This window comes from Acanthopagrus latus, chromosome 6 (assembly GCF_904848185.1).
Source record: "Acanthopagrus latus isolate v.2019 chromosome 6, fAcaLat1.1, whole genome shotgun sequence".
Taxonomy (NCBI): Eukaryota; Metazoa; Chordata; class Actinopteri; order Spariformes; family Sparidae; genus Acanthopagrus; species Acanthopagrus latus.
The window spans coordinates 4,038,179-4,064,775 of record NC_051044.1 but is presented as its reverse complement, the minus strand read 5'-3'; the positions used below and the strand labels follow the sequence as shown (position 1 = coordinate 4,064,775).

Genomic DNA, 26,597 nt, shown 5'->3' with positions numbered 1-26,597 from the left:
AGATGATCTATATTGTTTCATGCAATGATAACAGTATAAATCATATTTCCCAGCCCTTCATTTAACACACACACACACACACACACACACACACACACACACACACACACACACACACACACACACACACACACACACACACACATTGGTTCCAAAGAGGATTCAAAATCCTATCTTCATTTTCATAACTGTTCCCTTCTGACTGAGAGGAATTAAATCAACCTAATAACCTTTAATATGCTTTATGGAAATGGTCAGCAGTGATGAGATGTACAGCTCCTCAGGAAGATCCCGTCAACCCAGGAGGTCTTTACTAAATATGGTAAAATGTAATAAAGACACTTGTATCACCTCCTCATTGATTCATTGAAAAGGTCGATGTCTTTTGGACACAGCGGCCGCTCTCAAGACACCTTAATCATAATGTTGCACAGTGCTTAGGTACAGCTCATAACACATCATTCCCACACGATTTTAATTCAACTAAAACAAAACTAAACATTTCTTTCACGATAGTCTGACAGGCCACGGCCCAAATCAGTAGCATACAAATTCCACATGGAGACTTACGACTACTAATTAGCGAATATACAAAATGTATATTACCGGTAGTCAAAACTGATTTTTTTTTTTGAGAGGAAGAAGACTCAAATCAACATTATTTAGAAATATGAAAAAGTACCCAAGTAGAAAAAGAGGCGGGACATGGAGTAACTTTTAATATACCCACAAAACAACACAAGGGAAAAAAATTATTCATATGTCAAATAATTTATACCATGTTGTTGAAGACGACTTGAATGTGCCGTTAAATTGTGTAATCTGATGATCCCGGGCCTCAGCTGCCTGCAATCTGAACCTTCATGCTGTGTCCGTTAAATATGTGACACAAATGTGAGGCAGTTTTTCAGAACTCGTGATTTAAAAACGGCCAAACAGCTTAACTGCTCTGATTTGTCCGAAGACCAAGTTTTGTGAGCGAAGCGTTGCCAACATCTCTCCCAAAACAAAGGGACTCGTCTCGTTGAGGAGCTGAAATCAGTTTCACACAGTCAGAGTTAGCGGTCGGCTCAGACAGCATGTCACTCTCTCTCTCTCTCCCTCTTTTTCTTTTCATCATTTTTGATTTCTTCTCTTTTGAGCTGAGGATTTTTTAACGAGATCCCTTTTTGATTCTGTTTGTTTTACCTGCAGAGTCGACATGCTTTGTCTTCTATTCTCTTTCTTCTGTCTCCTTCCCCCCCTTGTGCAAATGCAATCAAACAAAATATCCAAGACTCTGCCAGGTGCAGGAGTTTATATTCTAAGGGGAGACAAGAGTTACACTTTTTACCTCCTACTCTTTATTTAACGAGTCTGTAAACTTAAAGAGTGTTATCTTACTTCTCTTCTGTAGTGGCATATTCTGTTCAAGCTTTCTCTTTTTTCGACGGGTTACAGAATGTTAAATAATAAATCTTGATTTTTCTTTGTTCATTTGCTGTGAAGTGGCAAACTAAATCTACAGTTTAGACCATAACGCTGTGTTTGTTAGTATTCAGTTATGATTTTACAGGCTTTTTGATCTAATCCCTCTCGGGAGAAGGGTTAAAACCTGTGATGTTTGTTCTTAAAAACATATATTATGGCCACAATTGACAGTTTAGATATAAGCTTTGAGAAAACTCATCTCAGGTCACATTTAACAGTCCGCCGCAAGAGCTGAAGATTCAGGGTCGAAACCAGAAGTCTCATTTCACAGCACAAATCTATCTATCCTGCGGATGTGGATGCAGTTTGTCTCGGGAGGGAAGAAGAAGAAGCTCTTTGTGCATCTATCTGCCTCTATCTCGATCTATTCAAGACACCTTATCTGAATCATGAACCCGTCCCAGGACCAGGAGAGCTGTAAACTCACAGGTCTATAGACTCGCCTCTGTCTGAGAAACTCATTCAGACGGAATCATTCATCCTGCGAGGAGAAAAGATAAGATGGTAATTACTTCTTTTTCTCTTTTCAACATATTTCTGTATCGTGGGAAATGACTTCTACTTTGCGAACAGATAAACTTTTCATGATCTGTATCCGAAAGTATCTGGTTTGTAGATTGTTAATATGCTAACAAGGGCGATGTTAAATTCTGTTACTTGTGTTATTACCTGCTGCAGGGTCGACTGGTGATGTTTTCACGTGTCAGCAGATTGAGGTCTCATAGACTCAAAGCAAACCACAGACGCAATTATGAGTGGTTTTTTTTTTGTTTTGTTTTGTTTTTTCTGTCTGTCTTTGGACAGATTTTGTGATAATATCACAACTGTGCAAAGTACAGACATGAAACTTTGCAGGTAAAGGTGGTCAGGTAACAGGTTTCTGTTAGCATATTTGATAATTAGCCTTAAAGTTTAGTTTAGTTTTGTATTTGACCGTAAACCAGCGTCAGACAATGGTGACAACATATTAAAAGAATCCAGACTTCTAACGTCACGTTGATGCTCGTTGACGTCTCAGGTCAAAGTCCTCGGATAGGACACGAGTGTCCACTGTGCTCAGTTCCATATCAACCAATTTAATAATTGTTGAGTTATTTCAGCCGGGAATAAGGAGGTGGATGAATAGCCAACTGACGTGAACACAAACAAGATACCTTTTACCTTTCGACCAGCTCGTAACTGTTTTAGATCGAGCAGCCAAATGCACAGCGGAAGCTCTGATTGGCTGATTGTTATTGAGCTGCCTCCTGTTGTCTCCTAAATTGCTGAGCTCACTGATGTTATAAGAACGATGCTGATTAAAGCTCCAACAACTGAATAATCTGTTCCCGAAACAAAAACACACACAGAAAAAATAATGGAACCATCAAATACTTGACAAAAAAGCATTTCACACTTGTTAAGGCCGACACGGGATCGTTCTAACAAAATGCCATCACCGCGTTACTTCATGCATAAAAAACGTTTCCTGTCGTTTATCCTGTTGGGATTAAACTTTCCGCTGGATGTTGGAGAAGTGATTTTCCAGTGGATGATTTGTCTGTGTTTGTGCGCGAGCAGCTGGCGATGAAATCACATTTTGACTTTATTGATGCTTTTGCTATAATTGCACTTGTATATGTGACAGTTTGTGAGGTTTCCAGAGGGGTTTAGTCATTTTGTCACATGAAACGGAGACTATTCATTAAAACGCGTGAAGAGGACAGAAAAGTTTGTTAGAGAAAATTATAGAGCAGCATGTGGACACTTAATTGAGATAGCTCTATTAAGATTTATACAGATAACTCTGTGTGTGTGTGTGTGTGTGTGTGTGTGGTACCAGTCCATTGTGATCTGTGGAGTCATGGTGTGATTTCCGATGAAACAACCTCAATTATCATTAAATTCCCCTGCTCCCATTTATCAGACAATAGGTGAGAGAGAGTTTGAGTGTGTGTGTGTGTGTGTGTGTGTGTGTGTGTGTGTGTGCGCGCGCGCGCGTGTGCATTCGATGGCCACTCTTCAAAAGGAAATCGATAAAAAGAGATTCTTTACCGCCAACCTGCGTCTCGTCTTTTCACTTTTTTCTACTTTTCAATCTTTCCTCCTTCGTCTCTCCTCCCTCCGTTAGAGCTGCTCAATAAACTACGTCACGGACTCGAATCGTTTCCATCTCTCACCTTTTCCCTCTTTAAATTCCCAACTCTGCCTGTTTCTCCGTAACATTTATTTACCTCTTGCCTTCTTCGTTTCACTCCTGTTTTCATGCACTCCCCCTGCTCCGTCCATCCCGGTCGCCCCAGGGTGAAATGTTCGCAGTTAACATGTCTGTAAACCAAATGTGGACCCGACGTACACCACCACCTTCACCTTGATATGCTCATTATCCACCTGTAGCAGCGGGAGGCAGGAGAGGCGACGGTGGTGGATATCTTTTGAGGATGCCTTGGAGACGTGTCCAGCTGTTTTAGTGGCCACAACCTGGGTGTTTTTGGTAGAGAGACCTGCCGACACAACATTCTTCCATGTTTTGTGGAAGGTTATAAACCGTCTCCATCTGTGACCGTGGCAACCAAAATAAGTAGTTTAAGCAAAACCACAATGTCTAAACCAGTGGTCCCCAACCTTTTTTGCACCTATGACTGTTTTCATGTAAGACATTATTTTACGAATCTCATCATTAGGCCTTCTCCTTTTTCCTTCGCAAAGTAGCTCTCCAAAGACGTTTGTTTTCCACTCATTGTAACGAGCTTGAGGGCTTATTTTTTGTGTATAACGTGACTGAAACAGGTACGTGTCAGGTAAGAGGAACAGACAGATGTTATTATAAGGGAATCCGTTTTTCAAAATAAAAGAACTTACAGAGCGTGATCTTCAATATAATGGAAATAAAATAACGTATTTTTTCTTTCTCCGCACCAAACGGCCCTCAGACTGGTACCGGTCCGCGGCCCGGTGGTTGGGGACCACTGGTCTAAACCTAAATGTATGAGCACAGCGTTGTGAAAATAGAGAAACAGAAAATTCAACCTGAAGAAACAACATAAAGTAAGAATCCAGCTTCTCAGCAGTCAGTGGTTAGATTTCTTCTCTCTCCATCGTAACATCAGCTGGACTTTTTTTATGCAAGAAAAAAAAACAAAACAAAAAACACAATTACAGATGAATAAAAATGACATGTTAATTGCGCCAGGGGGTTAAAATGATATTGTACTTGGTGTTAGAAAAAGGTATACATTGTGTGTTTACTGTTCGATTTTTTCAAGGTCTCTGTCAGGCATTAAATCCAGCGTTGCAGCACTGCAGTGACCCTGAATGCACCGCTGTGCCTTCACAGTACGTTGGGTAATGTGCTATTACAGAGCTGCAGAAACACACAGCTCCAGCGTCAACCCTGATTCTCAGTTTTCTTTATTTAGTTAATGAGGTTGATGTTGAAGCCAGAAGTTTCCCTGTTAGTACTGCAGTAATGGACCGCAGTGCAAATGGAAATCCATGAGGACTGAAACACTCGTTTGTGTGACTCACAAACAACACACACACACACACAACCAGATAAACACAAGCGCTTGCTGCGTGGATTTAGACCCACGCCGCCTACGTGATAAAGAAGCGAGCGTTATTTTCAGTCGGACTTCAGACACACAAACACACACACATACGCACAGAAACATTTACACAAGATGTTGTCATCGTGCTGCTGAGCTCTTTGTCATGTTGCATCATCTGTACACAGGGTGGAGAAATCAAGCGGCCTGCTGCTGTGTGTGCGTCACAGGCAGAACTGCTCGTGCTGAAGAGTGTTTTCAAAGTGAAGCCTGTGAGGTTTCAGCGTGGACGCCAAAACATGACAATAGGTCCGTGTAACAGGCAGGATTATGCTGTTCCGGTACCACAGAAAGTGAGCTGGGTCTTAGCTGGGCCTCGGTGCTCTACACAGGAACACTGAGGCCTACTGAGACGACTGAAACTCCGATTTAACAGCCTGCTCAGCCGAGCCTGTGGGAGCCTAAATCCTCCGTTTGATGGTTAAAGCTGATAATTTTTCAAATAAAACACGAGTTGTCTGATATAATATTCCCAGAGACGATATTCTTTTTACAGTACGCAGTTTGAAAACTTGATCCGAGCGTTTGAATCACAGTGTCAGTGTTGCTTCGAGCTGAACAAAGAGACGGATACAAAGATACTGCACGACACTAGGTTGGAAAAATAATAACAGCATCTATGTTGGTTCCAGCTGACCTCGATCTGCTGAGAAAGCAAATATGATGTGCAGATGAATCCATATGTGCAAAAGAACATCATCCACATAGAACGTGTTCAGCGTACGTGTTCTGGACAGTAACAGGTGGAGGTGAAGATGTTGAAGTATTATTGTGTCTTTTATTTGGTGTAATAATAAGTGGACTGTTGTTCCACTGCTCCACTAATCTTTTCATCCGGTCCTGATGGGTGGCGCCGAGACAATCTGATGATTTTTGATCGATGATCTTATTTTCAAAATGGCTTTTTTTTTTTTTTCCAAGCTTGACATAATTGAATTGTCCTCCAGATCTGCGCTATGTGAACAATGGATGTTGATTGGGTAAATGACTTCACGTGGCTCTTCCTGTGGTGCTGAGTTATTATACAACCTGGTGCTTCAATGGTGCAAATGGAGGAATTCAAAGGTTATTCAGAGTCTGGCTTAATACTCGACGAGGCATTTCAAAGTTGAGAAAAACATATTTTGTTTGGTTTTCACTGGTGATCGACTGTTTAGAGAACGACTTCAGATGCTTGTTTGTTGGAGCTGTTGTAGTGACGGCACTTATTCTTTGGTTGAGTGGCTTTTTGTGGACACTTTTCCATTTTGTTGTGCGTTTTAAGAGCGATATTGCTGTTTTTGTTGGTTAATAACACTTTTTTTTCAGCGTTCATACCATTCAAAGTTTTGGCCGTCGCTGACATCACTCTGGTTTGCTCGATCGAGCCCCCTACTTTATGGTTTGTTGCTTTCTGGTTTCTGGTTGCTATTGTTCATCTGCTTTTTAGACGTGTTTTTCCTCAAATCATAGTAGTGATGAGACGGAAGTGTTTATTTATGGGCTGTTTCGCCTCATTTGTAAGACAGAGCCAGAGGAACCTTACTGATGTTTTGAATCACAAAGCGAGAGACACAACACAAGTCTTCTTTCTGGGTCCACATCCAATCCTAAATATCATGTTAGGCTACAAAATTACGTACAAAAACATCTCTTCTTTTATTAAGTATTTCTGTGGCAAGTACAGGTAAAAGGAATTCTGAAAAACACGTTCTTTGTTTATTCATTGATTGGACTAACAGCACAAATTGGAGACCCATTATTGTGCCTGGAAAGGAAAGGAAAGGAAAAAAAGGGCTGTTTAAGATTGTTTGTTAATTTGTGTGTTTAGTCCTGAATAGCAGTGGGCAGCAGCCTTCAATGGCAGCAGCAGGCGGAATCCAGCGGCGGCGGCGGCGGCGGCCATGCATGAGTACACAGCTGCAGGGGACACACACACACACACAGTCACACACGCGTAAAATACACTCACAAACACATGCAGCACTACACACAAGATACACAGGGGTGCATTCAGATGACTTGCATTTGTACCCACATACACACACACGTATACTCTGGCCCACGTGCTCATGGTCGCCTCTGTTTTTTAATCTGCGATGACGTTAACAAACAACGGCGTGACAGAGGCTGAAAAGGCAAGAAGAGAGCGACCCAGAGAGAGACGAGGAAGGAAAAGCAAAGGATAACCACGACAACACGACACTGTGATGGGAAATGTGTGTCACACACACACACACACACACACACTGCAGCCCTGATGAACAGAAAAGAGACCAGAGGATAGATATGAAACAGAGAGGGGGGGACAGGAGCCAGAGGTGTGGTCCTGTCAAATGTAACATGCTTATATTAGCATGTTAGCTCAACGTGCAGGCGAGCCTAATGCCTTGGTATTCGCAAGTAACTACTACATGACGTGAGTGCGGTAGAAGCAGAGCTCAGGCTGATGAAGTATAGCTCAGAGTGACAGATGATCAGAGTCTGATAATGCAGAGCTGAGCTTCACAGGCTGAGTCTGAGATATATCCTCGAAGTACAGCGGATAAACCCCGGGTTTATTAAGAGAGCTGTACCACGTTCCAAGACGGCAGTTCAGGCTGCTCTTCGATACGCTGCAAACATTTTTCAGGGCTTCCTGAACTTCTGGGTCCATTGAGCATGCACATTAGAGCGCCTCTCCAGCTGATTGAGAGCGTGAACATTAAAGGCAACATGATGTCTTCCTGAAGTGTTGCAGCTCTCACACTTCTCAGAGTTTATTGGAACTAATCTCCAAACTACTGATGAAAAAAGTCACTTTTAATCGTCTGTGATGCACCAACAATCTTTAATTAATTCAAGATTACTTATGTTTAACAGGCTTTCCTTGTAATGATTACTAATGATTCCTTTTTCCTGATGATTGTATTCTGTTTATCCTAAGCTCCTGCAACAGTCCTCAGCTCTGAGATTATTGTTGTTATTAATTATTGTTTAGAGGGCACTTGTCACTCATGAATGTCACAAACACTCAGACTTTTTCCATCATCACAATTCATGGTATTAGGCCGTTTTAATAACCTGATCGGCAGAGTGAATATTGGCATTTGACACTCCTGCAAACCATAAATGTGTTGAAACGTTGTTTTATTTGCATATTAAATTAGAGCATGCAAACTCGAGACTTCCAACGACTGAGTCCGCTAACTTCCAGTTTAGTGCCGAGCTAACTTGGATGGGGATAAAATGTAATCGAGTGGCTCTTCTAGACTCTCCAATTTGTTTTGGGCCGAATTGCCCAAATTCTGACCATAAAACGAGTAATTTCGCAGATGTTGTGAGGCTTTTATTATGGTCTTATAGATGCGTCTTTCACATATAGCTTTCGGGAAAAGGTTCCCAGTGAGCATCACATGACGATGGAATTACACGACTTGGTCACGACAGAAAGTGGCTTCAAGGTCTTGCACTCTTTATCGGCGCTTGATCTCGACGATGAAGCGAAGAGGAAGTTACGGTCAAGCCAGCTGTTAATTAGTCCTCCTCCTCTTCTTCATTGGTTAGAGTTAGGAGTCCCTATACACGTCTAATCATCAGTGTTGATGATGTGACAGACCACCACAAATAAATTAATGTGTGGGAAACACTGATTTAATTCCAAGAACTTGGCTACTATGTCTCAGTCTCTTTCTGTTTTTTTTTTTATCTCAGGTCTGTCAGTTAGTGGACGTAAAGTAATCAACCTGCGACACGTAAAAGTGTTTTCCTAAACCTAACCAAACTGCAACTGTTATGTGTGTATTTTGTTACCATGACGATGACGGGTCACCTGACTATGAATCTGCTCCCTACAGAAGTTAATAGGGGAGGATTGGTGTAACACACCTGCAGCTAAATTGGACCCTTTGTGTATTCACCGCACACAATCTAACCGTGTGAAGTCAAGGTGTTTGTCTGTGGATTGACTGGATTAGGTAAGAGCAAAGTGGTTCCTTCATCTTGTGATTTATTCACATTTTTTTTCTAGTTTTCTGGAGTTTAATAAGGCTCATGGGGATTTTTTTTTTTGTGTGTTCAAGGTTTCATTCTTTGCCGTTTTATTACTCTTCGAGGTTATTACGTGAAGTCTGAGGCTCTGAGCGGCTCACAGTGGAAGCAGCCGAGGACTGCGGCGCCATTTTTCAGGAAACATTTTATTGTGCTTTGGCAGGTTTTACATTATGTGGCACTTATGACATTATCGGCTTTCACAAGGATGATGAAGGAAGTGAAAGATTTGTACTGGGAAAGACACACACACACACACACACGTAGGAGGATCTAAATGCTCTTATCTTGTTATTTCTGATGTGCTCGTACTTTCTTGCTTTTATCTTTTGCTTCTTTTATTTTTTATCTGTATTTGTTGTTCTCTGATCTCCGTAAAGCACTTTCTGACAAACCTGTTTGATAAAAGCACTTAGGAAATAAATCAGACTTGGCTCGCAGACGAGAGAGTGAAGGGAAGAGGAGAGAGGCAGCGAAGGAGAGGCTGATCAACAGGAGGACGAGGTGGATGAAAGAGAGTCAAACAGGAAACTCAAGACGAGGACTGAGGGAGGAGGGGAAGAAAAACATTGGATGAACAGGAGGGGGAAGACTTTCAGAAGGAGCAACAAGTAGTTACCTGTCTCCTTCCTCAGAAACATCAGTGCTTTCATGCATTTATATAAAATCTGCTGTTTAAGCAGGAACATGAACATATACAGTTGCAGCAGACAAACACACAGGCACATTATACAGTTTCACAATTAAAGAAAAACAATTACAAGTGAGATTGCGAATACACAACAAAGAACATTTCATATGTCCCAATGAAAAAAGAAAATATACCGTTAAACCTTCTTGGAGCTCATCAGTGTGCAGCATATCATTTAAACCTACTTTTTCCAAGTTCAGTGTGAACTGGAGGTACAACTAACATCAAAACAGTGACCTCGCGTTGCAAACACTGTACTTGAATTTAGCGAGAGAGCGACTGGGTAGTTTTTTCAGTTGAGCTTCTTAAATAAACAACATGTAATGCTGCTCCCTTCTGCCAAGTGAGAAATGTATCCCAAGTGATAAAACGCAGTGTGATGGGATGTGATGTACAGAGTCAAGAGGCTTTAAACTGGAGGGAGAAACATGCACGTATACACTAACACCATATGAGGCGCAGACAGAATTGTGGACTGTATATTACTTCTGGTGTTGTAGAACTGAAATGGTAACTCGTGCTGCAGATCTTTCTGACCGTAGCGTAGTGGGAGCTGCGCCGTGATTAATTAAACACTGCCCAAGCAATGCAGTGGCCTGTCAACAGGAATGTAGTGCTTAGAAAGCAAAATGGACCACATGAGCTGTTGTGCTGCATTCATGTTCTAAATCCCTCTCGAGGCAAACTTTTAAACTTAAAGCAAAAGTGTAGCCAACAACGCCGATGATGGGACTGTTAAATTAGTTATAGGTAAGATATATAAGTTATAAATATGTTACGTCTGTTATGATGTTATTTCAGAAACATGCTGCAACATAGAACAACCCCAGAGACTACACGGGACTGCATGAAGATTTATGTGCAACAGTACACGACAAGAGCTCTGGAAACACTGTGCATAATTACCCAAGACAATGCAAAGAAAATTCATGACACTGCAAAAAAATGTACAAGCTGTTGGAGAGTTGAAAGCGATAGTTCAAAGTGTAAATGTAATTTTCGTATGAGCGGCCAAATACGATGCAAAATTACGAAAGAAGGGTCAGAAGTTAAAAGCTTCTGTAATTGTGTTTTTCTCGCAGCAGTGATGTTTGGCAGTAAGAAATCCTCCCCTGATGAGCCGAAGCTCTTCAGCTGTACCCGACCAGAAAATGAAGAGGACAGCGTGCTTTTATCCAACGAGACAAGTCAAGTTACAGGAGTTAGAATGTTTCAATCACCAGCGCCAGGAAACTGTAAAGTGACTTTTTTTCAGCACTTCCTGCTCCAACATACTCTGAAGAGTCCCACTGGAGTGCAGGTTGTGTAAACGGCACCGCTGTGTTGTGTGAAAACAGAAACACTCAAGTTAAACTTAAAATATGGAGCTGTTTTAACCTCCCCTGTAGTGCTGCCCCTGGGATAACATTTGTCGAACTGAAACCCACATCAGCGCTACTTAATGTAGCGGTCCGAATGCTCCAGCGGAGCCGATCGGTGACTGACAGTCGGAGGCTGCAGCAGGACCAGTCGGCTCCCAGGTGTCAGCGCTGCGCGAGCGTGGAACCAGATGCTGCAAGAAAGAAAAACAAGGAGGCATCCGCAGACAGTTCTCCCCTGATATCACTCCTATAAAAAAAAAGAGAGGAGGAAATAAAAAGGAAAACTTCATTAAGAGTCCTGTGAGAGTTTTACTTTGATGTCGGAAATCGTTTTGTCGGAGTCTGAGCAGCAGCGTTCAGAAGCTGTAAGGAAACGCTTTTAATCACAGACAAGGCAGAAGAAAATGTTGTAACTGGGTCTTGTGTTCGCACAAGTTACAGACAGCGAAGCTACAAAAATGTGAGCTGCGTATATTTGTCTGTTTGTGTTTATTAAAACAGAAAACCCAGCAGTGTCATGGCAGCAGCGGTGTGTGTCAGGGAGTGTGTGTGTGTGTGTGTGTGTGAGAGATGAATGCAAACATTAAGAAGTGACATGAATGACCCTCGTAAACGTTACAGCCCGAAGAGAGGCAACCTTCATGCTTCGTCCCACACACACACACACACACACACACACACACGCTCGGTCTCACACAGCTAATTAAGAACCAGTGATCAGCCTGTTTTGTTCTTGCTAATGCGCATTTTTATTGCCGTGCTCTTCCAAATCACATGCCTGAGCAATTTAGTGGCACTATAAGCACAACCGCAGAGCCCGTACGTCGTGATTAAAGTCCCCGTCGAACCGAAGCACGACCGGCGATCGCGCCTGGAGCGCATAAATAACAAGTTAAGACACTCGACTCACTGCGACATCGAGGGTTCGAGAATTCTTCGAGGGGGGCATACGACAGCGTGAGATTGAGTAGCACTTCATCTCGTGGAGTTAACATATTAATGACGCACTGACGATGATGGTGATGTCATGTGTGGAACAAGTACATCTTCATTTGTGCGTGGAAACATGTTTATGTGAGCAGATTTACCCCAGCAGTTTCAGAGTTCACTCTGAAGTCTTAGTATCTATTCCTGAGGCGTTCTCGTGGAGCGGCTCACTCTTACCCATCTGACCTTTTAAGTCTTCATTTCCCACCAAGATCACTCAGGTCCTCTGATCAGTCACTTGTGGTTGTGTCATCTGGTCGGCGGAGGCTCAGGGGTCACCGGCTCTCTCAGTTTTCCCAATCTGTGGAACAAAATTGCCCCTCGGCAGTCATTCCAAGCACAGCTCAAGGACTACGGCTTTTCTTTCGGCTTGTGAACTTAAATTGTTTCTGCTAAGCGAGCCTCTATTAAGGTTGTTTTTTTGTTTTTTTTTTTGACACTACTCGATTTTATCTTTACCTCTGCTCGAGTAAATGCATGATTTTTGTTGTCTGCTCTGTTGACTTTGGTTTCTTTTGCCCTTGTCTGACAGCACTTTGGTCAACTCACACTCTTTTAATTGTGCTCGACTTCCCTGCAAAAACCTTTTTTTTTTTTTCCGGTCGGCTCTAGAGACCAAAGTTTTGCAGTGATAAATGACACAAGCAGCTGCACAAGAATCTTACCAGAGGTTGGCGTAAACATGTGACGTGAAGTGAAGCACGAAGTTGGGCGTGAACAGTGAAGCAGGTCGAATTTGTCTTCAAAATAAGAGTTTTACATTGCACCCCATTGGTGTTTAGAACTGGGTTCTTGGGGGGGACTTTTAATTTGAAAGTAGCGACTGTTAGTACCTTGCCGCTACAACAACAAGCGGACAACGAAGACAGCTACAGAGACCGAGGAGACGCTGCATCTCCTGGATCTCAGCGGCTGTCCAGTTGCTCATCTTGACGTCAGCGGATGAAGTGATGGACTGACTGCTGTGATCAGCTGTTTCCTGGTTTTAGAACTCCCCGACTGTGAGTCGCACAACAGTGCACGTCATCGACACCTCCGCCCATCTCACACAATTGCCGGCACATCGAGCAATGGAAAAAAGGAGGAGGAAAAGTGCACCCTCCGAGGAGTCAAATTGGTGGACCACAACAGACGCCCAATATACCTCCTTCTGTCTAAATCTGCAGACACCGCAGCAAAAAGGACGGCCAAATTGGCGGCTTGCTGCCCAGTATAAAAATGATTATTGTGGCAGTGTTTCAGACACTAAATGTTGTGGTTATTTGGTAGAAAATATATAAATATATGCAAATATTTGTGTCTTCCTCCTTTGGGTTCTCTACTGAGCTCCCCTGAATTCAACACTCGCCATCTGAGCCAGAGAGACGAGTTCGTCCTCGACTTCAAGTTCTTTAAGTGCTTCACTTGATGCCAGCAGTTGTTTTATAACAGAGGGTGTCCGTGTCTTGTTATTGTTGATGGCGGTCATCTGACACCGGGACAACATTCTTCATAAGCTCTTCCTGTCAGCGGGGACAGTTTAGTCAATAGAGAGCCGAGACACTTTGTCATTATCTGCCAAAACTGTCAGCGCTAAACCAGTTTGTGTGTCCTCGCAGGAAACCTGGTTGCTTTTTGTGTCACTCTTGTCATCTTTGAAATGTGAGGTTAGGGTTATATTTGACTCTTATTCAGAGTATTTGAAGATTTCTCTCTTCGCTTTTGTCACTTTATACTTTCTGTTCCTGCTGTCTCTGTTCTCATTACAGACATTGAGCTGAATGTAATTGTTCATTTTCTTTAATAGGCTGGCTGAGAGGGAGATTGATCACAAGAGACAGAACAGATATTAAGTGAAGATGACACCATTTCTTCAGCAATAACTTCTCTTCCAATTCTTTTGATATCTTCAACGCTGCAGAAGCTCCATGGATCACTTTGAACAGATCCAAATTAAGTTTTTTCTTTTGTGCATGCCAGGATTTAAGGTGTAGTATTTTCATATTTCGATGTTTGGACAGTGATTTATTCAAAGCCAGCATGCAGGGAGTAACAATTTTCTCACCACTCAACGTGTCGGCTTCGCAGGACGACCCTTAAGGCATATTAACACAAACGATTAATCTGGAGGATTAGGTTGCAGCCTTTCTATCCAGGAAACTGTTTATATATGCAGATTGTGTTTTAGTGTGAATTGTCCCTTCTGGGGTTCTGTCTCAGGCCCATATGCTTCATCATCTGCTCCACCGTCGGTGTTGGATGAACTCATTAGCGTATGTAATCATCAGCGCCGAACTTCCCGTGCTTAAAGTGGCGATTTAGTTTTAGATAATTTCACAATTATTGCCCTGATTGTATCACTTTCGGTCATGTAAAGATGTTTTCTGCACATAAACATCAGCAGTCGCCCACACTGCTTTTTATTAAACATCACACGGCACGTCCACATACTGATAGAGATGTGTGAAGCCTGTTGCGGAAGAGCCTGTTAAAAATCCAGAGTGGTAAAATTAATGAGTGTTTGCCTTGAGCGAGGCTCTAATTTGACTCCAGTCGACTGCTATTAAAAAAATAAGTGTGGGAAGAAAAAGCTACTGTAATTCTGAGATTAGATTAAAGAAAAAAGACATTGATGTGAGACTGTGACCAAGTCATCAATCTTAAATTTAACATAACTGTCCATGCGGAAAGAAAGATCAACCCCCCCCAAAACATAATTAAGTTGTGAGGCTCCGTGGCGGTCTGTGATGTTGCTGTGGGCGTCTCAGACCAACAATCTGTTCCTATGCAGTATGTAAACATAGTCGCACCAAAAAAAAGGAAAATTAGCTAAGTTTTGAAAAGTTGCTCATACGGCACAACCACTCCTTAACATCTGTCCAGGTTTATTCTCCTCTGGGCGGGTTGAGTTTAGGGCGGAGGCTGGAACATCTGTTCACATCCGCCAGCATTTCTGCTCATGTCGTGATGAGCAGGAGTGTCTTCAAAGTGTCTTATAGTGAAGTCTAGAAATATAATGGTCCCTAAAGACGTCTGCTGTTGATTGCCAGTATTTTGGACGGACCTGACAGAAGTTCCCAGTTGTGTTTTTTTTTTTTTTTTGCTCCTAATTACACAGAAGACTTGGAACAGCTGCAGATAGACTTTATTCCGAGGTGACGATACACAAAACATCAGCTGCGTCAGAGCCATTATGCACAAAGCATTGCGGAGTCGCAGCTAGCTGTCACTCAGAGCGAACCCCTGTCAAACTCTTGGTCTAATTGTTTTGGTCCGGTTCCAAGTGGGGCCCCGCTTGCTGCTGTTGTTGTCACGAGCCCAAATGAGCTGAGCTGAAGGTGAAAAAAACACTGCAGGCTTTCCAAACGAGCATGAAGACAAGAAAGGAAATGCTCTGAGGAAAGACAAGAGTGAAACTGTGAACACATGAGGTGGTTTCCAATGGATGGAACCACATTTGTATGGGTAAAAAAAAATTACTGTTTCATTCAAGGCTGTTCTTTCAAACAATACAGTTACTACTATTCCAATATGATTCAAGCTTCTGTTTGGATTGAGACCTTATTGGAGAAGCTTGATCTCTTCCTCATAACGAGGGACCGTTTCAGTTTTATTAGGTTGGACTCACTGGAGAGTTTCAGCGCACCACGGGTGGCTTAAATGCATTTTTTTTTTTTTTTTACGGGCTTTGTGACCCTGTCAGTTCCCTCCAGGACATTCCTGGAAGAAATACCTCACCGCTTTTGCCGTGAAGGTTAATAGATCCAGTTAATAGAGGTGTAACGGCACATGTATTCATCCTGAACCGTGATGTTAGGGAGTCATAAAAAATGTCTCCCTGAAGCAAGAGCATGTATGTCAGTGAGTGAGAGGGTATGTTGACTGCTAAGGCTCTACAGGACATACCAGCTATCTCAGGTAGAACAAACTGTAATTTATGTTGTATGTAATCACAGTTAATCCGAGGTGGAAACCATCAATACTCGTGACCACTGCAGAGTCAGTTCACCAGAGGTTTAATGCCAGATGTTGGCAGATGTGTGACTAGTGTGGAAGGGGTATCACACTATAACAAGAATCTTTTCCCTCATGCACTTGGGATTTTGAACCCAATCGCCAGAGTGAATGTTAGTACATTCAAGTTAAGAGCGAATGTTTCTTCATGTTGCAGCTTCTGTTTAGGTTGAATTTCCTTTTTCTGTCTTGTCACACTCTGTGCTTTCACGATTAAGATGCCACACGTTTTGGTCTCCTATTCTCGGACAAACACGGATGGAAATATCCTCAGGTGTCCTTAAAAACATCCGCTGGTTTGACTTTAGCAGCCTTGTTGGCTGTAATAACACCACCCAAGTCCCCTCCACCACCTGGCGTTGAAAGACAGCTAATAAGCATATACTGTGAACGTGATTTGTCCACCCTTGGACGTATCTGTGGTTTGCAGGAACATTAACTACCATCGTTATATCCTGGCGCCCAAAACTGAGACACCAAACTGTGACTTCTGTAATGTTAAAATCTTGTTGGTACAGGTTTTAATTGACCAACAAGATGTCATGTTTTGGTGGCATCTATTTCATATTATCCGTTCTGTAATGATTCACTGCCTCGCTGTAATGAAACCTTGTTTGGGCCATTTTCAGAGTAGTTCAGCCACTTAACATTTAAATAGATAAACTTCTATCAAATCCTGTTTAACATTTCATTTTCAAATAAACTCAACTAGGATTTGGACACAGACGATGACTGACTTCATGCCTTCAAAACTATGTTTGTGCTTCTAGCTTTAGCTTTGTTTGTTTTTTCCAGCTCTCCTTGGTTAAATCAGTGTTAACAGACTGTAGTGTGTTGATCTGCTTCACTGACAATAACTCAGCGGATGCTTTGATAAAGTACCCTGGTACATCCAAAGCCAGACGGCATCGATGTTCCCTTTCTGCTGCATCCTCCGCTGTTGTCAGGGCTTATCGACGCTCGCACACAGACTACAGGCTACGCTTTCACACATAACACGCAGCCAACAAGCGCACGGACAAGGCATTGGCTTTAATGTGCTGAAACGACCATTGTTGTGTGCACTTCAAGCGCATACACAGCCCGCTCGAAAGCACAAGCTCGTATATCCTGGATATAGTCTGCAAATGCACAAACACACAGTTCCGGGCTGCAATAAAAACGCTGGACAATTGCACATTACATTCATACGACATTAAAAATGTAGAGACAGGTATCTCAAAACACATAAAAAGGCACACAGATATGCAAATGATGTGCACAGAACATAAACGCATACAAATAAGACATAAACCCTTCATCAGATATATATGAATGCAGCCACAGTCGCGCTCCAGCCTCACACCCAGGCATCCACACACGGACACCGTTGTTTGTTGATTGGCACTGGCTGCGTCATTGCTGACAACCAGCCCCGTTTCATTTGCATAAAGCACAGGGGCGATGCACCTTTTCCCTCGCTCTGCTCCACAGGAGGATGATTGGCAGCGGCCCGGGCGCAGCCAGACGCTGAAAATGCGACTCTGCTATAACCGAATTCAAAGGAGCCGCTGGCCCCGACGCCTCTGAGGGCTACAAAGCTCCGCTCAATTTCACCTTTTGCTTAGATCCAATTTTTCTGACTGACGTTTCTGAATGTGACCCACATCTGATGCCAGTTTGATGGATGCATCCTAAGATGACCCAGGAGTGCAACGCCAACGACAGAAGTCCCTCACTTTTAAACCTCTGTCACGGTCCAACGGCTTTATTACGCATGCATGTGGCTAAAATGCAATCTGCATGTGTTAAACTGTCTCCTGTCACATCCAAACACAATCTACCTGGAATGAGTTGTGTTTGTGTTGTGTTGTGTTGTGTTGTGTTTCATTGCATTGCATTTTCCTTCAGATGACGTTGTATGCGTCAAGACCCCTGCGGTGCCAATAAAGTGCTCCGATCAAAACTGTTATTGTTATTTTCACACTTTATTAATTAATGTGACCACAGTGTTTCTGGTGCCTGGTGGGTTTTTTCTCTCCAAAGTGTGTTGCTAGTGTTATTAAAAACGTACATTGAAGTAGCTTAGAAAAGAACACTCACAATTCTATTGTTATTCTATCATGTATTCATAATGAGGGATGCTGAGACAAAACCCACATGCAGAGTGAAGTAGGAATGTGACAAATGCGAAGAAAGTGAATTTGCAGAACATTTGGAGCTCGGCCCATTTTCACACCTGTGCACATCTGGCCATCGTCCTAGAGAACAGCAGCAGTTACATCGTCTTATAACGGTGACAGTGCTAATCATGTATGCTAATATGCTTCTTCGAGCCAACTCTACATCCATGAGTCATTCATTTTTGTTATGTTCAACTTTCAGAGTGTGGTATCACCAGTGGTCACCAAAATATGGCTCCTTTGACACAATGAAACTAGGGAACCAGAAACTGGTTCTCAGTAGAGTGTATACCTCTGCCAAGGCTCAACAGTCCCCTTTAATTAACTCAAGCCTAATCCAATGGCAAACTTTAAACCACCCCATGACTGCTTACCCATAATTTGAGATCACCAGATGTAGGATCTGCACCGACTTCTTCTCGAAGATCCATGCGCCCCTGAGAAATTAACAAAGATGTTGGAAAAGGCCTGTCTCGCAAGGATTAAAGAAATCCTGGTTCTGTCTCTGATACCGGGCTGGGCTGAGATCCATCCTCTATTCAAGGTTTTTTTTTTTTTTTGTGGAAATCCGCTCAGTATTCTGCTGAGAAGCCAACCAACCAACACATGGACGCCGGCAAAAAACACAACCCCCTCAGCGGAGGCAATTATCTGTGTTTGGCACACACCGGAGCAACCGCTAGTTACAACAACCTGGCTAAGTTATTTTAACCCGAAATATGATCTTTTCCTCAATCAATCCAAGCTGCTCAAAAGTCCTAATATGTCATAATAAGTGAAACGTTTGGAGGTCTAATGAACTGCCACGTTTTAGGTTTTTTTTTATATATTCACAAAGAGACATGTGGGAAAATAAAGTGTTTCTTTAAAGACTTCATTAATTACAGTAATCTCATAGTCTGCCTATTTGGGAGAATTAGATTGTAATGATTAAAAAAAAAGTATTGAGTCTCTGTGAATTAGAATCATAGAGGTGGGCTCTCTTCAATGGGATCCAGTGGACTGAAGGGGGATTTCTACAATGAGTGTTACGTTGTAGTTAACAAAATATCAAAAACTGCAGAAAAAAATTAATAATAAAACAATTTTTCTCTGTGACAAAAAACCCAAAAACATTCTTCCCTCATTAGTCACGAGCTGAAATCCCACCTCGCAGCTCATCTCCTTCCTGTCTCAACTCCCTGCTGTTAGAGTAATAGGAAAAATAAGAAAACAATAATCCAGCACACTGTGAACAAAAAAATCTCACACTAATACATTCAAAATTGAGTAAAACAGTGTGAAAGTGCGTTTTTATATATTTATTTCGGAGCGTTACATCACTCCTCTGAACCCCCCCCACGGGCGGCTCCATTAGCATAATAATTAAGCCGGCGCTGTAATGCACGGTTTGTTCCTATATTGCTGCACACTGCAGTTGGTTTTGAAGTTTCGCTCCTCCACTCACACTCCCCCCTCCTCCTCCACCCGCCTCCACCCTTCCCTGAGAAATTACCATGCAGTTAGACAATGGGAATGAATTAACAGAGAGCTAATTTCTCCCAGACTCCTGTATACGTGCGACTGGTTATCAGCAGTGCGCGAGTGCACCCCTGAGACCGTGTGTGTGTGTGTGTGTGTGTGTGTGTGTGTGTGTGAGTGAGTGAGTGTGTGCGCACCTCTCCCCACTTTCTCATTACATTTCAGTGATTGACTCAGACAGAGAGGGAGAGGGTCGTGTGAGATGGAGCAAGAGAAGAGAAGAGGAGGAGGAGGAGGAGGAGGAGGAGGTAGATTGGGAAAAGTTTCATTATGAAATTGAGAATGAGGATTCAATCAGTCCTCATTTAAAAACTAATGTTACTCTTCTCCTCAGTAATCCACTCCCCCCCCCTTCTCTCTCTGTCTCCCTCCCTCCCTCTCTCTCTCTCTATCAGGGGGGTTTGCATGGATTGACATGATTTATAGTGAACTGCAATGAGAGCATAATGATGTTCGCGGTAATGAATTGATTAGCATTTAAATAGCCCGGGAGAACGCAGTGCGGGCCGAGACTCGGACTGTTGCGGGTTAAAGTTCAGAATGAGTTTGATTTGGTTGTCGCAGAGGAAGAGAAGTCCTCGACAGTTTTTTCTTTCGGGGGGTCGTGTGTGAATCATTCTTATCACCGGAAACTTGTGATATCGGTGCTGTAGAAGACTAGAGGGTTATACTTCAGCTGCGAGCTGCTCTGGATGAGTGTCACGTATGTCCCTCAAATGTCAATGCTTCAGGAACTCCAATGTTTTCAATATTCAAAGTTTTCATTTGAAGTTAAAAAAAACAAACAATCTGAAATTCATTAATGTCAGTCATTCTTCTGACGGCTGATTAATTTCAAGAGTTCCAATTAGATCTGATTAATCAGTCAGACTGATTTATTGGACAAACCGAGTCGCCATGACTTTGTTTTTCATCTGACAGGGAACAAATGAAGGTAACAAATTATGATGTAGCAGCGCAAAACTAATCAACTCAACTCAGTGAAATGTAAATGAATATTCAAATGTTTTTAATTGTTATTTTCTTGGTATTTTTTTCTGTTACTTTACACCGCAATGACGGAAGTAATCTTCATTTTACTGCCGCTAGTCATATCAAACAATCAGTGTTTATACTGCGCTACCTTTAGTAATAGAATTAAATGTCTGTACTTGTACATCATTTCCTTAAAAGCCAAAGAAAACAATGTTATCAGATATGCACTGCTGACTCTATCAGTGCCCAGAGGCTGATACTGAAGCAACTGCATTAAAAAAAAAAAAGAAAAGCTCCCACAGCAAAATTAGAGCTACGCAGAAGTATTAATGTAAAAAGGCAAGTTGAGGAAAATGAGTTTTCGAGTCGCTCTGAGATGTTCTCATTGTGCACCAGTGTCTGCACGGAAGTGTTTGACAGAACCCAGGACACAAGTGTGGACAGCAGTGTAGCAGCTCTGTGTGCAGCGAAGCTCAGCTGATTAGATACACAGTGTAGTCAGCTGCACTGGTTAGAGTGGAACCAATCTGAGTAGACACACAGTTAGTCAAGACTGTCCTCTTGGGGAAAATCCTCAGCCCAGTGTGCAGGATGTAATGTTCGCAGCTAATGTTTCTGCAAACCACAGATACAGCAGTGGTTGACATTCGCACCAGAAAGTGGCATATCATGTTCAGATTATGTGGTTATTAGCCAACTTTCACATGAGGAAGGGGGGGCGACGGTGGTGTGATTACAAGTCGACGAGGCTGCAGAACAGATTCAAATCACATCACTGGACACTCCAGCTGTTTTTGTGGTGACCTCAACAGGTAGTTGAACTCTAACCAGAGCGTAAGTACAGCAATCATGACAAGAGAGAAATCAAAAATGAACTCCAAACATACTCAGCTAACACTGTTTTTCTGGTGATTGGGTCAGAAAATCTACAGAGTTGGCTGTTACATTTGCTGAGGATGAAAAACAAGTAGTGAGATGTTTCTGTAAATCCCGAGGCCGGCTCCTATATTCCACCTCACCTCCCACCGACAATCATCATCAGTTTCCTTTAACCATGACCGGGAACGTTCCCCGACCCAAAAATTGTTTTTGGTCGTTTTAGCCGGTCACTTTATAAGGAAGACGAATATAATTACATGTCGAGACGTTTCCTCTGAGTCGTATCAGCAGGTTGGCAAATAAGGTTGTAAATATTCTTAGTGAATGTTGCTGTTGGTTTTTGTGACACTTTATATTAACAGTTCCTCTTGAGATTTGAGGGGTTTTTTTTGCCACCCGAGCCCTGGTGGGTCGCACTTCTTGTGCTTGTCACTTCTGATTTGTTAAAGAAGAATTTGGCAGCGGTGGAAAGTCCATTACTCAAGGAGGTCTGTGCTACATTTTAAGGTACTTGTAGTTCATCTCTTATCCTTGATGCTATATGTGGCACTACAATTATGTAATAAAAATGACATGACAGCTATTAAACAGTGCATCTAAAAGAAACTTAATTCGTCTCCACCTCCACCAGAGAAAACCAGTTCTAACATTAAAATCATCTGAAATTGAGCTTTCTGCGAGTTGATTTTTTCAGTCTTTGATACATCAACGGGTTTTTATGATCATTAAGGTGAAACAATAACAACAGTAATACTAAATACGTCCCCTGCTGCATTATGGGATTGTAAACGGCATCTCTTCCTGTTTCCACAGCAGCGAGACACAGGCACTGAATCCAGCCGAGGTTTTATTGAAGTGGACACAGCTTGCATCGAAACAGCTAAACACCGTTACCTGATGCAGATGCGCCGCTCAGAATATAAAGCAAGCGGCGACGAACGCCTGCTGACTCGAAGCTGTTTTCTCGTCTTGAATGTGCGCTCACACGTGGACTAATTTGAATGTTTGAGTGCTTGTGTGAGTGTGTGTGTGAGAGTTACTTGAAGCAGAGAAAGCGGCCGCTTAGCTTGTAATTCTCTTTTAATAACAGTAATCTTGCACAAAGCTCTGCTCTGCATCAATAGTCATTGCGCCATTATTCTGAAAAACTCAGCGAGGAAAAGGACGACATGACAGGAAAAGAGAGTCGGGGAGACGACGGCGGATGATGGCAGTTTGCGGACAAAGTGAGCTGTCGCTCTCTCCGACTCGATATCCTCTCGGCCTTCGTCTTTATCGATATGGCCATGAGGTGATTCTATTGATTGCCGATTTCACTCCCTCAGACACTCTCACACATTCTAACACTCCCTTTCTTTCCGCTCTGTAGCTCCCTGTCGATCTGTTCCACGTTCAGACAGAGCGAGTGCTTCTCTGAACACATTTTAAATCACTTTTATCTCCTTTTACACACGTCCAGACAGTAAAAACCCTTCAGTCTGTACAGTATCTCACCCAGTTACTTGTCTTTTTCCACAAAACAAGCATGCTCGTGTTTACATCCAACAGACTCACACTCTGTCTTAAACTCCTGTATAAGGCCTGTATTTTAATCGTGCATTCACAATGAAAGATTCCAAGCGACACCGACTGTGTGGAAAATGGGCGTCTCCTGCTACTCTCTCTCTCGTATATGCAGCAGTGCAGGTGTTACAGAGCTGGGTGGATGTAAATAGATCGATACACAAAAACACTCTCAGTCAGTCACATTGTTGGTCTCCTCGCAGTGAAACAGTTGAAGGAATCACAGTGACGCACGATGACAACACTTCAACAAATCCAGAAATGCTTTTGCATCATGCTGTTGTCTGGATGCTGCAGAGCGGCACGACGTGAGCACGGCAGCGAAACTCGCTGGTGTTGTGAAATGATAAAATATTGATAGATACAAACAGTCAGAGAAAGTCTGGTAAAGCTGTTCATGTGATGGACACTATTTCAGTCACTATTCCTGCTACATAATCCTCTAAATGCCTTCAGCAGTTCTTTACATGTGCTACAATAATGTTTGTATTCATAATGCACTCCAAGGATAGAACACATTTAGGATTCATCAGCCTTGATAAAGCCTTGTTCTTGTTGCTAATAAAATATGTATTAAGCTTGAAAAAAAAACAAGCTTCAGAAATTTTTATCAATAACGTAATAAAAAAAGTTGGTTCCACTCAATAAAAGTGTTTTAATACTATTATCTACAGTTTTCTAAAAGTCACTTTGAAGTTATTATAAATGTTTTATAATCTCAGAACAATCGAATTAATTAATGTGCATTACAAAGACGTTAATATAAAATGATTTTTCTTTCATGGAATACTTTGTAGGAACACGTGAGTTAAAACTGAAGACACCTTGTTACATCTCAGGAAGGAAATGCATCATTTTTCAAATATAATTTTCTTTCCTCTCTTCTTCTTCTCTGCTCTACTATCCTTTCTTCTATGCCTCTTTCTCCTCGTCTTGATATTGTCTCGTCTTCATAGCTCACCACATGACCATTTGCACTCTTGTGATAACAATTAACTTGGTTCCGGGGAGTCAGCAAAGATTTTTCCTCTTCCTCTGTCAATGGACATTTTCATCCTGCTGATGCGAGCACTCTGCTGTGTGTGAGTGTGTGAGTGTGTGAGAGAGCGAGAGAACTGATGTGATCGTCTGTGGTTCAGTGTGTCTGTGAGTGTCAATCTATAACTACTGTGTGTGTGTGTGTGTGTGTGTGTGTGTGTGTGTGTGTGTGTGTGTGTGCGCGTGTGTGTGTTGTATGATAGCCAAGCAGCTGAGGGAGATGGCAGCCTGTCTGTCTCTGTTAGCATCTTTACTTTGCCAAGGCTGCCCTGGCTTACGGCCTACAGCCCAGACAGACATGCGTACAGGCAAATGCAGACACACACACACACACACACACACACACACACACACACACACACACACACATTTATATTAAGCTAGCATTAGACACACACATACTGGGACACACAAAACTTTCCCACAGAAGTGAAATTCGATTATTTTACAAAGCTGGTATTTTATTGTATGTTTTTGCTGTAATTTGCCAATTTATAGGAGTTTGAAAGGATCAAGTATTGAGAACTGCTGAACAAGGAACTTATTAGAAGAGGCTTTTTAATTATTGATTTCTACCTGGAATAAAACATTCCTTTGTGACAGGGACACACACTTTCGCCTTTCAGCTGGGGAACACTTTGTCTTGTGTAAGTTCACCTCAGGCACACCTCGGATTCTGAAAATATGGTGGAAAAGAACGAGAGACTGTAAAAAAAGGTGTCGTTACCTCGATGATGTGATGTGTTCAAGGTGCAATGTGTGCTAAAAAAAAAAAAAAAAAATTGACGGCGTCGCCTCTGACGAACACATCTTCATCTACTCGGCTCACAGCTGCTGTTTCGTCTTATACGATTCCTTAATGTAAACCTATTTTTATGAACTGAGGAGTTGGCAGTCACTAACAAGGCTACAGGAAGATGAAGCTGCTCCACGGTGGAGATTAATGGCTGGTGAGATTCCTTTTTTCTGTCTGTGGACAAACACCGTTTGTGGCTGTACAACAGCAGATACAGCTTTATAAAAGCTGGGTTACCTAAGAGAACGTTATGGCTGCTACTTAGAGCTCGGGAAGACGACTCTGAAGAAATATAGTTGATTGTGGAGTCTCATTTCCAGGTCTTAAAGTACAAACATTTTGGATCTTTACACTGCTAGAAATTTTAACCCAAGATCTTGATATTTGATAGCAGTCCACTATCTTTCTGAGGAGTTGCTTTCTCTATCTCTAACATCACCGTTATGCAATGTAATATGTTGAATTTCCAAGGTTTTTTTTTATTTTCACCCTGAATTTTCCAACCTTCAGTTTCAGTGTCAGCTCCAGAGGATGTAATCATGTAGCCTGGAATTGTTTTAAAAACAGGGATTAGCTTCAGCAAAAGCCTCAGTCTGGCTCTGACAATCGACTGCAGCATTTTGGAGTAAAGCTGCTGAACACAGGCAGCGACATCAAACAGTCCACCGTGACCTGAGCTGGAACCCGTTCCCACCCACACAGCTCCACTAAACCGGAATCAAAAGTGGGAAGTGGGTTTGTTTCAGTCACAAAGATGGTAAAAGAAGTCACAGTCAGAAGTCAGAACTCCACATGGGAGATGATGTTCGTGGTTAACCTTTTGGAGTCCGTTTACAGTGAAGGATGTTTGCTGTCACGTACCTGAAACCCACAGAGGGAAAAAAATCTCTTTTCTGTTCCGACCAAACAGCCACAACATTAAATCACAGCGGCAGGTGAAGTGAATAGGATGAATCATCTTGTTACAATGGACTATTCTGCCGTGGAACCAGGGGTCCTGGCATTCGACATGCAGCATCCATCTACACGCGGCACGCTACGATCGCCAATCCCTGCTCGCGAATGGCCCGAGGAATGTGAGAGCTGAAGCCATTGACCTCTCCTGCAAAATCCTCAGATCCCAGTCCGATTGAACATCTGTTGGACGAGCGGGAACAAATCCGATCCATGGACGTCCCACATCGGAACCCAAAGCACACAATCCCTCATCCTTGATGCTGGAACGCTCAGGACACCCCCAGAGATGATGAGGTTCCCAGGTGGGTCCTCGCTCAGGGAAGTCCCAAAGTTGCCATTGACTTTGGAAGCCATGTCAGGTCATTCCTGAGCAGATTTTGTGGTGTAGCAGGGCGCGTCGTCCCTCGGGGGTGAGCCGCTGCCACAAATTGTAACAACGAAATCAGTGTCATTCACCTCTCCTACTAGTACTTTTCAATGTTGCCGAAATAATTTGACTTTCTTCCCTCATTATTTGGCTCCTCTCTCCCTGTTCGTCTGCTCTCTTGACATTGAGCAGGATATCAGACAAAGATCTGGACGGGGACAGAACTTTCTTGACAGTTTGAC

The 26,597-nt window shown here is 42.5% G+C and overlaps 1 protein-coding gene and 1 long non-coding RNA gene across 3 annotated transcripts in view; both read left to right on the top strand.

Annotated features, from left to right (window-relative positions):
* LOC119021336 overlaps positions 1–11,406 on the top strand; it is a 42,531-nt gene extending 31,125 nt beyond the window's left edge. Inside the window, exon 2 of the long non-coding RNA XR_005075528.1 lies at positions 10,839–11,406. This is a non-coding gene — a long non-coding RNA (uncharacterized LOC119021336). The remainder of the gene's footprint in view (positions 1–10,838) is intronic.
* LOC119021333 (glutamate receptor-interacting protein 2-like) overlaps positions 1–26,597 on the top strand; it is a 264,095-nt gene that overhangs the window by 31,942 nt on the left and 205,556 nt on the right. The window lies entirely within an intron of this gene.